The sequence below is a fragment of the Equus przewalskii genome, chromosome 9, assembly GCF_037783145.1.
Source record: "Equus przewalskii isolate Varuska chromosome 9, EquPr2, whole genome shotgun sequence".
NCBI classification, from domain to species: Eukaryota; Metazoa; Chordata; class Mammalia; order Perissodactyla; family Equidae; genus Equus; species Equus przewalskii.
This window is the reverse complement of record NC_091839.1, coordinates 72,021,019-72,032,784: the sequence shown is the minus strand read 5'-3', so window position 1 is coordinate 72,032,784 and position 11,766 is coordinate 72,021,019. Positions and strand designations below refer to the sequence as shown.

Genomic DNA, 11,766 nt, shown 5'->3' with positions numbered 1-11,766 from the left:
TCACACACGCTAAGCCCTGACTAGAGAGCACTTGAAGAACTGAAGACCTCAGAGGCCACGGGGTCTCCCCAGCTTCTCCCACATTCTGCAGGCTTCTCCCCAGGATGTCCATTACCTTCCTTTTGGTGCTGTCCCTTGCTTCTCTCAGTCTCTGGTCCTTCCTAGCATCACATCCCCTCAACAAACAATAGCTACATAAATGCTAAACCCACTCCTTTCATTCACATGGAATTAGAATTTGGATTTTCTAGAAACGCCATTGGTCTCTGAATTTTCCTGGATCACTGTTTTCTATCTATTTCTATTTCTCTCATTCCTCAGCACTCCCTGTTCTGGTTGTTTCATATATCCCTCTTAGAGACCCAGATGTCACAGAATTCAGTCCAGGTTCCATTCTTCAGGAACGCCAATCATAGTGAGGCTTCCAAGGCTCCAGTTAAGCCCCACTACATCCCTAGGAAACTACCCCAGGCTCTGACTCCCCACCCTAGAGATCTACAAGGAAGGACCCACTCCCTCACGCTCAAAGCCTCTTTTGCATGAACTAAGAACTCTCACTAGAAAGTAATTAAAAATTCTAGGCTCCCCAGGATCATGTGGTGATTCTGCTTCCCATCCTGACCTACTAGATTTCCACCAACTCAATGTCCGCTGTTATACCCTGTGGGCCCCAACCTGGATCCCTAGTAAAGGTAGTATAAGCCATACACAACCCAGATAAGAAAAGATATGACAAAGAGTTGTGCCATGACCGCCAACTGGATCAAGAATGTAAATATGGAATACAAGAAGGATGGTAAAGACTAAATGAATAAAGGCAAAGAGAGCTGACTCTGGTTTTAAATGACTACAAGAATAGACCAGTACAGAGCAGTGTTCCTTTCTGGATTAAGACAAGATATGAAAATTTAGTGAGAAGAGATTTGGGTTCCAGACAGGGGAAATGTAGGAGACAGATAGGATATAATTATGAAATGATTTTAAAATTGCAGTAAACGCAGGGTCAACCTAGGATAATTTCCCACAATGTTCCCAAGCCATGGGAGGTGACTCTGTAAGCAAGAGGGATACAGTAATAAAGCAGCCGTAGTCAAGGGTGATTCTACTTTGCTCTCAAAACCTAGAGAAGGGCAGAGTCTAAATAATGAAAGAGTGACTCAGAAGCTAGCGCTGTGATTCGAAACACCTGGCCCTGGACAAGTGCCAGGCCCGCTGCATGGGTTTACCTGGGCAACTTTCAAAAATAGGGGTATTGGACTCCATCTCCAGAGATTCCCATTCAGGAGGTCTGGGGGGCAACCAGGAATCTGCATTTTTTTAAAAAAGGCTCCTTGTTGGTTCAAATACGCAGCTAGAATTATAACCCACTGGGCTAGAAGCACAAATTCTGAGCTCAGTGACTAACATCTCCTGCTAGATTGTTGACTCTGTCTCAAAAAGTCCACAGAATGAAACAATAAGGAGCAAAAGGCATGTCGTGTAGGTGTGTGAATATGAGAATGCTTACAGCTGGAGCAAGAAGGACTGTATGAAGGGGAGGTATTAAAGGAAGAAATAAGCACCAATAAGCAAGCCTACAATTAGCTGAAGAATTGCAGGGAAGTATGAAACTTGCATCGAAAAAGAGAAAAGACCCTCAGAAACAGCCGCTAACAAAATGTTGAAGGCATTAGTGAAAGGCAGAAGGGCAGTAGAGCCCGTGCTGTTGATCCCGGGATCATTCTCCTCATGGCGCGCCTAGTTCCTCAGCCCGAGTGTCTGCAGTTACCTCTTCCTCACCTGCCCCCTCGCTCTGCCTTTCACCTCCTTTCCTGACACTGCATCTCCCATTTTCAAAATCCTGTCACCATTCTCACTGGAAGACAGAGCAATGTGGTAAAGCAGTGTGTGTTTTGCAGCTAGCCTTCCCTGGGTTCAAATCCTGACCCCGTCCCTGTCTTAGTTCGAGCTGCTATAGAGAGACACCATAGACCAGGTGGCTTAATCAATAGAAATTTATTTCTCACAGTTCTATAGGCTGTAAAGTCCAAGATGAGAGTGCCAACAGGGTTGAGTCCTGTTGAAATTCCTCTTACCAGTTTGCAGACGGCAATCTTCTTGCTGCGTCCCCACACTGCGGACAGCAGAGAGAGAGAAAGAGCTCACGTCTCCGTATAAAGGCATTATCTCATCATGAGGGCAGACCACCCAAAGGCCCATCTCCAAAGACCGTCATGTCCTAAGGTGATTTCAACATATGAATCTTTAGGGTTTCAACATACCAGTTTTGGGAAGACACAAGCATGCAGCTCATATCAGTCCCTTACTAGGCACCCTGCCCTGGGGGAAGTTACTGGAGCCTCAGACTCCTCATCTGTTAAGAGGTTTAAATTTACAGGGCTAGACACTTCCTAAGATGTCACTGCTGTTCTCACTTACCTTTCTGTGGGATTAGACACGGCACTTCCTTCTTGAGAGCTTCTCTCCTTTTGATCTCCTCAGCACTACAAGATCTTTGACTCCTTCTCCTGGAGAGTTCTTTCTGAGCGTCTTCTCTTTTTATATCTTTTTGTTGAATTGCGTGCTTTCCCCCAGAGTGCCAAAATGCAACTTCTACTTGGAATACACTCCTGTCTGCCCCTCTCTTCCAAGCAGAGCTGGGTACCCGTCCTGTGAAGTCCTCGTTAGGCCCGCTCATCTGGACTGCACAAGTGCCCTCTGCACGCTAGTTAGAGTGCAGTGTTATCTTCCTCTCACCAGATGGTGAGCTTCCTAAGGGAGGGGACCAGGAACCTGGGAACACAGCTTGCGCTCAGGAATCTATTTTGGAAGGAGAGACAAAAGATTGAAAAAACGAATGAATGAAGGTCCCTGTTTCCAAAGTGTGTGTAGAGCACACAGTCGAACTAATCCTGTTTATCTATCCCCTTGCCAGTGATCAGTTTAAGAACAGGCAAGCCTAAGCCAGGTTGGACCTGTGAGACCCAAGATGAGGCTTGCCTGAACCTTCCGGGATAGAGAACCAAGCTTCTCTCTGTCCTGCTGAGCGTGAGCAAGGAAGTACTGGCCCCAGTTGCTGCTGATAGCAATTCATGAGCTTGAGGAAAGCCAGCCTTAATGCTGTGGATATGGGAGTGGGGATATAGAAGGAACCTGGATCTTACATGATGTTGGTGAGACATTGAATCAACCTGCCCTGAAGCCTGATCTCCCTCTGGACTTTCCGTCACACATGATAATACTATGTGTATACGCATATGATAAAAACAGAGCATTTTAAGGGCTGGCCGGGTGGCGCAGCGGTTAAGTGCCACGTTCCACTTTGGCGGCTCGGGGTTCGACGGTTCAGACCCCGGGTGTGGACATGGCACCAGTTGGCACGTCATGCTGTGGTAGGCGTCCCACATATAAAGTAGAGGAAATGGGCATGGATGTTAGCTCAGGGCCAGTCTTCCTCAAAAAAAACAGAGCATTTTGTTTCACACTAGTTTCCAGGATGCAGAAGCACTACATTTCTCCCTCACTGGACATGTGATCATTTAGTATTTCTAAGCGGTCCTGTGGGGATGATAACAGTTCACTTTTGTGTTTAACTCCTTAAATGCTTAAGCTCCTCCTACCTCTTTTTTAATGTCATTCTTACTGACCATTTTTGAGAAATGCTGGAAGAAATACGTTATTCTCTTCCTTGAAATACCTTTTATACTTCCTTCCATCTGTTTAAATCCTGATCATTTTCAAGTTCTTGCCCAAGTCCAAATTTCTGGGAGTGGGCCACCTCAGTTATGAACGGCACCTCTCTCTCCAGCACAACCATTCCAGTCGTAATGTGTGCCACTCACTCTATAGCCCTTGTCCCACTGTTTCATTACGTGTCTGTGCCATTTGGCTCACAATGGTACAACCATATGAAGATGTAAACTGGGTCTTTTTCTGCTCTGAGTGTTTTTTAGGCCCCAAACACTGGCTTAGCAGTCAATAACTCAGGCTTCTGCTATCATTTCCATCAGCTACACATGTAAAGATCATGTGACAGGTCCTAGTATGTTCTCATAACCTACATGCCTGGTACGCCACGTGAGCTCCACATTTATTGACCTTGGCAGGCAGTTTTCTAGTCCCTGGAGCCCAGCAGTGAGTGGGAAGGCAGGCCCAGTCCATGCCACCTGCGCTTAGCAGTGGGAACGTTGAAGGAAGGAGAGGAGGCAGCATTCTGGCACTGTGATGTGCCAGGTAAGCATTAACCAGGCCGTGACCCACTTGGCAGTTGTAGGAACAAAAGAGGAGATGAATTCAGAAGAGTTTTAAAATGTTTTGGTCAACGACTTGGTGAAAGTCAGTGATGAGCTGAAAAGTGACACCATGGCTGGGACATAAGGGAGAACAGGACAGTGACAAGCTGTTCTGTTTTATTCAGGTTTGAGTTGAGATAATGAGACAGTTATAAAATGGCATGTATCCTCAAGGCACAGCTTAAATCCCACCTTCCTCTCAAGCCACCTACAGTTACGTCTGCCATTGATGACGTCACCCTGGCAGCCTGTTCTGTGAACTTCCAAGCTTCCGTCCTCCTACAGCACAACGCCTTGTAGTGTATCTACGTCACTATTACCTGTATCTCATTATTACAAGACATTAATATCCTTTCAGTCACCAAAAGTTTTCATGAGCTTCTTATTTGAAAGACTTCTGTTTCCTACAGCAGAGCCAAAGCACCTTGTATGTGTTTTGTCTGAGTCACCTGGGCAGCTTCCTGATCTCTCTTCAGCCTGATCTTCAGTTCAGAGTGGAGCTATCAGGGAGAAGAAGAGGGAAGAGAGGCTTTGAACAAGCTCAGGAGCATCTTATAGTTTATTCAATAGCCTAAAATGTTCTTGGCATTTGCTGTGTGTTTTGGTAAAACATCTGGAGCTTTGCAGCATGGAGAGTGGGCGGCCCCTCCTTCCTCATTTCTCCATTAAAACAACAACAAGCAACTGATAAGGAGATTTGCACAAAACCGTGCAAAGAAAGCGCTCCCTTCCTTTGGCGGTGTCATGCCACTATGTGCAACCAAAGGAGTCAGCAAACAGGGAGGGCTGTAATGCATCCACTTAGCAACCACCCAGAAGCAGAGTTGGCAAGCTCCACAGAGCCGCACGGAGGCCCACTTGCTGAGAAGAAAGTGGGGTTTAAAAAGGGAAGAGGTGGGTGAGCAACTTGGAGACTTCCAGGTGGCCCTTCAGGAGTTGGAGGAATTAACCAATAAACATGCAACGGGAAATCATTAATTTCTGAAAGGAAATATCTTACAGCTTGAGGTAGTGGCTGCAGCCCTATGGAAGTATGCATCCTCCATTGCTTCACCTGAGGAGTTTTTGGAGGTCATTTTAAAGGGAAACTAAGCATGTCTTTTAATTCTCTTGGCTGAAAATGACAAAAGCATATACTGTGATTTTTGTCTTAATTGTTGGACAAAGGAGGGATACAGCTCCGTCATGTCTGTCACAGCCTTCTGGTTGATATTGTGGTGACTTGCTGGGATCTTTGTCTCTCTGTGAGGGATGCCACATACCACCCTGGTTCCCACCAGAGCCAGCGGTCTGTTTCCTCTTTGTCTTCCTTCTGAACTACTACCGCATGCCTTCCACCTCCCCAAATGTGCTGTCTTGCATTATTCAACTAAAAAGATGCTTTACCAGCACCAGCATCCTCAGATGTGGTTTGCTCGAATAGCATCCTACCAGCAACTAAACAGTAACTGGCATCCATCAGCCTCTGATGAGCGCGTGAGCCGAGAGAGCCAAGACGGCTTCAGGCTTAAACACACAACAATAAGAACGTGCGGATTCCAAAAGAACACACACCAAATCTAATAAAGACTTGGTGCCACCAAAGGCTGGGCGGGTAGATGATGCTGGAGTTCTTTTGTCTTCCTCCTGGATTTTTCTGGAAGCTGTGGTCCCAAATCTACGCTTCCTGTGATAAGGAGCCCGTTCACCTTTGACCGTGCTGCCTCTTCATTGCTTAGGGTTGGGACAGGGCAAGTAAGGGAATTGTTAGAGCACTGCTCAAATGAGTCAAAGTTGTGAGCTCCAGCCCATGGGGTTGCTGGGTTCAGTGTCCTCCAGCCACCCCACAAGCACCTGGGCATGGCCACAGGGGCACTGGGGTAAGGCGTTGGTGAAGTTTCCATGCTGTAATGCCTGGAGAAGAGCCTTAAAACCCAAGCTGCACTAATAGCAGCTAGAGAACTTCACTGAAACTAAGTAGTAATGGTATTTACAGAGTATAGAGATGAGAGAATATCCATGGGCATCCAGAAGGCTCTACGGTGGGGAGATATCTGAACTGGGTCCAGAGAATAGCAAGATAGCGTTGCTGCCCTGGAGAGACAGAATAAGAGCCTAAGCCCGAAGGCTGAGACAAAGTCCTGTGGCACATTCAGATGTTCTATTAGTATTCACATTTTTTCTTTATAAAAGCAGAAATGACCAATTTTAGACAGTGCGGTAAGTAAAATTGTTCTATTTCAGACAACATTGAGAGAAGAGGGCAAGTTTAGCTTTTTAGGAGCAAGACAGGTGAGTTGGCCCTGAGAGTCTGATCCCAAGGTCTTTTCTTTTTTTTTTTTTTTTGAGGAAGATTAGCCCTTAGCTAACATCTGCTGCCAATCCTCCTCTTTTTTTTCCTTTTTTTTTCTTTTTTGCTGAGGAAGACTGGTCCTGAGCTAACATCAGTGCCCACCTTCCTCTACTTTATATGAGGGACGCCTACCACAGCATGGCTTGCCAAGAAGTGCCATGTCCGCACCCTGGATCTGACCCAGGAAACCCTGGGCCGCCCAAAGTGGAATGTCTGCACTTAACCGCTGCACCACTGGGCAAGCCCCCCATTATTTTCAGTTTCTGAACTCAGATCCTCTGAAATTGTATTTTTTAAATGCATAGTTGTCATAGTGGCAGGGGAGGCAGGAGAGAAGGGAGGAAAGGCGCTCAGGTTCAAGGGAGCTGTAAGGCGGGTCCTCTGCCTGGGGAGCGAGGTGGGGATCGGGTGGCCGCTTCGCTCTGCTCTAGGAATGAGCCTCCAGGCCTCCTTCCCACCGCCGCTGAGTGCTGGCCACGGCTGCCCCTTGGCCCCGATTTCCCACGCTGTGCAAGCCCAGCACACTGGGCTGTTCACTCGAGTGTGCCCGAGGTCTCCAGAGGGAAGGAAGGAGGCAAAGGGAAAGAAACAACAGTCCCGGGAACCACCCACAGGCCTGCTCCTTGTGTCAAAATGTGACTGAGTTCTCATCCAGCAGGTATAGTGGCTTAATGGGTTGTTGTGTGGGAAAGGGAGCTAGGGAGTGGATTTCTCGAATTTTTCACTACAAGGGAAAGAGGCAAAGAAGCGTGAAGACTCCCCTCTCGGTCATAAGCAAATGTCATTTTTCATCTCGCTGGTCCATGTAAATCTGATTTCCTGTCCTTGACCCTGACTTACTTGATTCCATCAGGGGGCAGCCGCTCTTATAGAGCCCTGAGCTGCTCAGCAGCCACCCGGGGGTGGGGGTGAGTGGTTGGGCCAGGAGGTGGCCACCCGGACTCCAGTTCCAGCTGTCTCTGGGTGAGAAGTGGCAGCCAGAGGTCCTGTGAAAATCGGCTGGGCTGCCTCTGCTGGCCGTCCTCCAAGAAGAGCTGCTCCCAGGCCTGTTCTCAGGCGGCCTCGTTCCAGAGGGTCTAACTGGGAGCACAAAATGCATTGCCTTTTTTTTTTTTTTTCACCAACCTCAAAGAGATCCTTTTATGGACAGACCCGTGCTTGCCTCCTTTTTTAAAATTTCTGTTGAGAAGCTGACCTTCCTTGACCTGGGTGAGGCAACAGGTGACCTCCTCCAAGAGTGGGTGGCTGTCAAAGCAGCTTTGTTTTGGGGTCTCAGCAGAACTGAAGACAAATAAAGCTTTCAGCCTGAAAAGACACAGGCGTTGCCTTGGGACATGCCCTTGAGTTTGGCGGCGTGGCAGGGCAGTGGGACTCTTGGCCTCAAGGAGAAGTTGTCGCTGGTCCTCCAGCTTTGGAAACTCACTGGGTTTTGCGTGATCACATTGGCAAGCAGGAGAGCAGGGTGTGTAACTACCTTTTGGAAAAAGTCCTTTGGGTTTTCCCCCAAATATCCCCAGAAGCATTCAGCTTAAAAACTAAACCGCAATGCAGTCTCCTCTGTGGATCGTTGTTGAGAAGAGATTCTGAGTTGAGTCAGGACTTTCGACATCACTGACCAGATGAGAAACGATGCACTAGGTTAAAGGGATTTCTCTTAAAGACTGTGGTGTCCGGGATTTTTCAAATCTCTAAGAAAGCGTTAATTTGATGTTGTTAATTCATTAAGCCATAACTAAGTATCATAATATGAAATCAAATGAAATTCAAAAATTGTTCCAGCTACCACTGAAACATCAGCAAGTTGAGGTACAGCTCTTGTTTTAGGAAAGGACTAACTGTCCTGCATCTATATAACTGAAGCCAAAAGGCTTAGGTATTTTGGATAGAAATGCATTTGAGTCAAGTTTTAATGGCCTTCTTTAGTTTTGTGCTTAGTTCTCTATATTTATTTTATGTTTGGAGTGATCAAAAGGAAGGAAGCTAGCAAAATGTTGGGTTCTTTCCTATTATTTGAATTACTTGTTCATTTGGAGTGTTTTTATTCTACTTTCAAGCACTCATTCACTTTATTTTTTATCATAGCCTCATTCATGAGATATATACATATATATTTATTTACATATTTAACATGTTTATCATTCATATAGGGTCTTGCACTAAATTAATCATTCCGATTTGGTGTTATAAAGCCAGGAGAAGACACAGTGGTTTTCACAAGTGATCTACAAGGGAGAAAATAGAAATGGTACCACACGCAGAGTTCTCATAAACTGTAGAACGTAGGCATGTATTATTTCTCTTGATCCAAGAGCTGACATAGCAAATATCATGACTTGGGACTTGGAGCTAACCCAGAGCCAGTCAGAAGTGGGGTCAAGCCTCAAACTCAAGTCATCTGACTTCTCCTCTTTGCTCTCTTAGCCAGTGGTAAGGAGGCTTGGGAAAACCATCGGCAACTCCAAAAAAAAAAATTAACTAAATTCTCACAGTGCTTGCTTGCATCAGAAGAACCGAGCCCTGGTCTTGAGGTCAATCACTAATGCCTCGTATCTCTCAGTGTCTGCGATTGTGAAATGGGAATACTGAAAACACAAGCTATTCCACAACTATGTCTCAGGGATAACATAATAATGATAGTCATTTACATAGAGATCATTCTTTACTGTTTACAAAATTCTTTTACACACAAAGGAGCTTTGAAAGGAAAAAGACCGTACAATTGCAAGTGATTACTATGCTTCACTTCTTAGAACTTCAATTTCTCCAACAACAAGAAAAGATGGTTCATATCTGTCTCAAATATTTAACAGGAGTTTGAAAAGCCACTCGATGTCATTGGGTAATCTTTTCTGAGCATCAAAGAGATGTTCATTCAAAAATGTTTACTGAGCCCTGTTATCTGGTAAGCAATGTGTTAGGCACAGGAAAGGTGAGCAAAACTGGGTCCTCTCCCTGAAGAGCTTATCATCTAGAAGGGAAACAGACTCTAAAAATAAAATAAAGTCTCTTGTAACAAGGGCTAGAAAAGAAGTTGAGACCAAACCGCAAGCTCAGGGCAGGGAGAGGAAGCTGTTCCAGTTAAGCAGTGAAGACGGACAAGGGATGGAGAGAAAAGGCTGGAGATGCAAAAGATCTTTCTGAGGTAGACGAGACTCTCAGTGTTTGGAAGCAGGGTCAGTTTGGTTCTTGTTTCTGTATCCCCAGCATGAAGCACATACCTGGGACACAGATCTTCAGTAACAATGGGAAATGTTAGCTTTACTGTGAGAGAGACAATCTAACAAATTGTGGGACTTTGAGGAAAATCTTTCTTTTCCTTATTATGGTTTAAACTTTAAGAATTAATATTTACCCTTGGTAGATGTGTGTGTATGTATGTGTGTGTGTGTACGTGAGTGCGTGCAAGAGAGAGAGAGACAGAGAGAGGAGATGAGAGAGCCACCTAATGGATATCCACTAAGCAACTAGGAAGTTAAGAGGTCTAAGTGTACATTGATGTGGAGAGCTCAAAGGAGTCAAGACTTCATTTGCCCCCATGCTAGTCTGCCCTACAGAAGCCCCAAGGACGTTATTCTAGACTGAATAATTCAACCTTGGGCAATCAGGAAGGAAACTTGATTCTGAAGCAAGGATGGGAGGTTTACCAAAAAAGGATGACATACTGGAGAAGGTATGTACTCTATGAGGACAGAGAGCCTAAGGTTGGGAGAATAAGGCAAGGACTGAAGCATGCAGCAAGAAATCTTGTAAAGGATTTAATTTCTAGTGAGCTGTCCCTTTGGACCATGGATACATGGAAGTTTAATTTTGTCCCTTCTAAACTGAAATTCCCTTTAGTAATTCCAGAGTTTCAGCTTTTTTTCAGCCTTTTGTTTGTTTGTTTCAGGGTACTTATTACCAATTAGCATTATTTTATTTACATTTTGTTTATTTGTTTTTTAACTGTCTCTCCAACTAGACTATAAGCTCTAAGAAAGAATGACTTTTTCACCATATATTCCTAGAATCTAACTTAGTAGGCACTTGATAAATATTTGTTGATGGTGGAGACTGAACTTCTATGTTCCTTCTTTCTTCTTTTTTCTGTGACCAATATCTTTATTACTCAAACATTTATCAACAAATAGGGAAGGGAGTTGGCTCATAAAGATTCCAGTTTCTCTCCCTTGAGAATTCCAAGGCATGTTCTCCACTGTCTCTAGGAGGGTTCCCAACAGAACTGAGCTCCCACGTTCCACAGCAGGGTCTCACTCATTAATGCGGCTTCATCATCTTGCCTTGTTTCACTCTCCATCTACCTCACTATGCTCCCTGGGGTCACCCTCTTAGAGATGGCTTCTGGAGGAACCCGAACTAAGATGGGAGACTACTGTAGTAATCCAGGCAAGACAGGATAATAACTTAGACCAAAGTCTACTCTTAAAGTGGGGATAATTGATTTAATGCTGAATATACTTTAAAGAGGAGCTGAAAATATTGCTGATGCATTTAATGTGAAATGTAAGAAAGAGCAATCAGGATGACTCCAAAATTTTTGGTCAGAGCGACTGGAAAGATAAATTTTCCATTAATTGAAATAGGAAAGAGTCCGAGCCATCAGGAAGAGACTTAGTATATAGTACGAGGTAGGAGTCATTTTTTAAAATATGAATATCCAGTTGATCCAGCACCATTTACTGAAAAGACCCTCTTTTATACACTACACTGTAGTGTTACCTTTGTCAAAAATCAAGTGACCGTAAATGCTTGGGTATTTGTCTGTACTTTCTATTCTGTTCCGATAGCCTATTTGTCTATTCTTACACAAAGACTCCACCTTTTTATTTTCTGTAAGTTATAATACGTCATGATATTTGTCAGTATAATTCCTCCAGCTCTGTTCTTGAAGATTACTTTTTATGAAATTGTAATGTCTGGTAACTTCATAATAAATTTTAATATCCAGCATGTAGTTCCTTCAACTCTGTTCTTCCTGAAGATTATTCTTATATCTTTAAAGTAAATTTTAATAATCAGTGGTGTAATTTCTCCAATTCTATACACCTTGAGGTTACTCTTAGTCTTACTGAATTTCATAAAAATTTAGAAGCAGCTTTTCACCTTATACACATACACACATACATACTGCTGATATTTTCGTTAGAATTATGTTGAATCCTTACA

General features: G+C 44.4%; 1 long non-coding RNA gene across 1 annotated transcript in view; it reads right to left on the bottom strand.

The window, feature by feature from the left end:
• Positions 1-1,976: 1,976 nt before the first annotated feature.
• Positions 1,977-11,766, bottom strand: part of LOC103566427 (uncharacterized) — a 62,795-nt gene continuing 53,005 nt past the window's right edge. Inside the window, exons 2-3 of the long non-coding RNA XR_548490.2 lie at positions 2,419-2,799; positions 1,977-2,113 (exon numbers count right to left, since the gene is read on the bottom strand). This is a non-coding gene — a long non-coding RNA (uncharacterized lncRNA). The remainder of the gene's footprint in view (positions 2,114-2,418; positions 2,800-11,766) is intronic.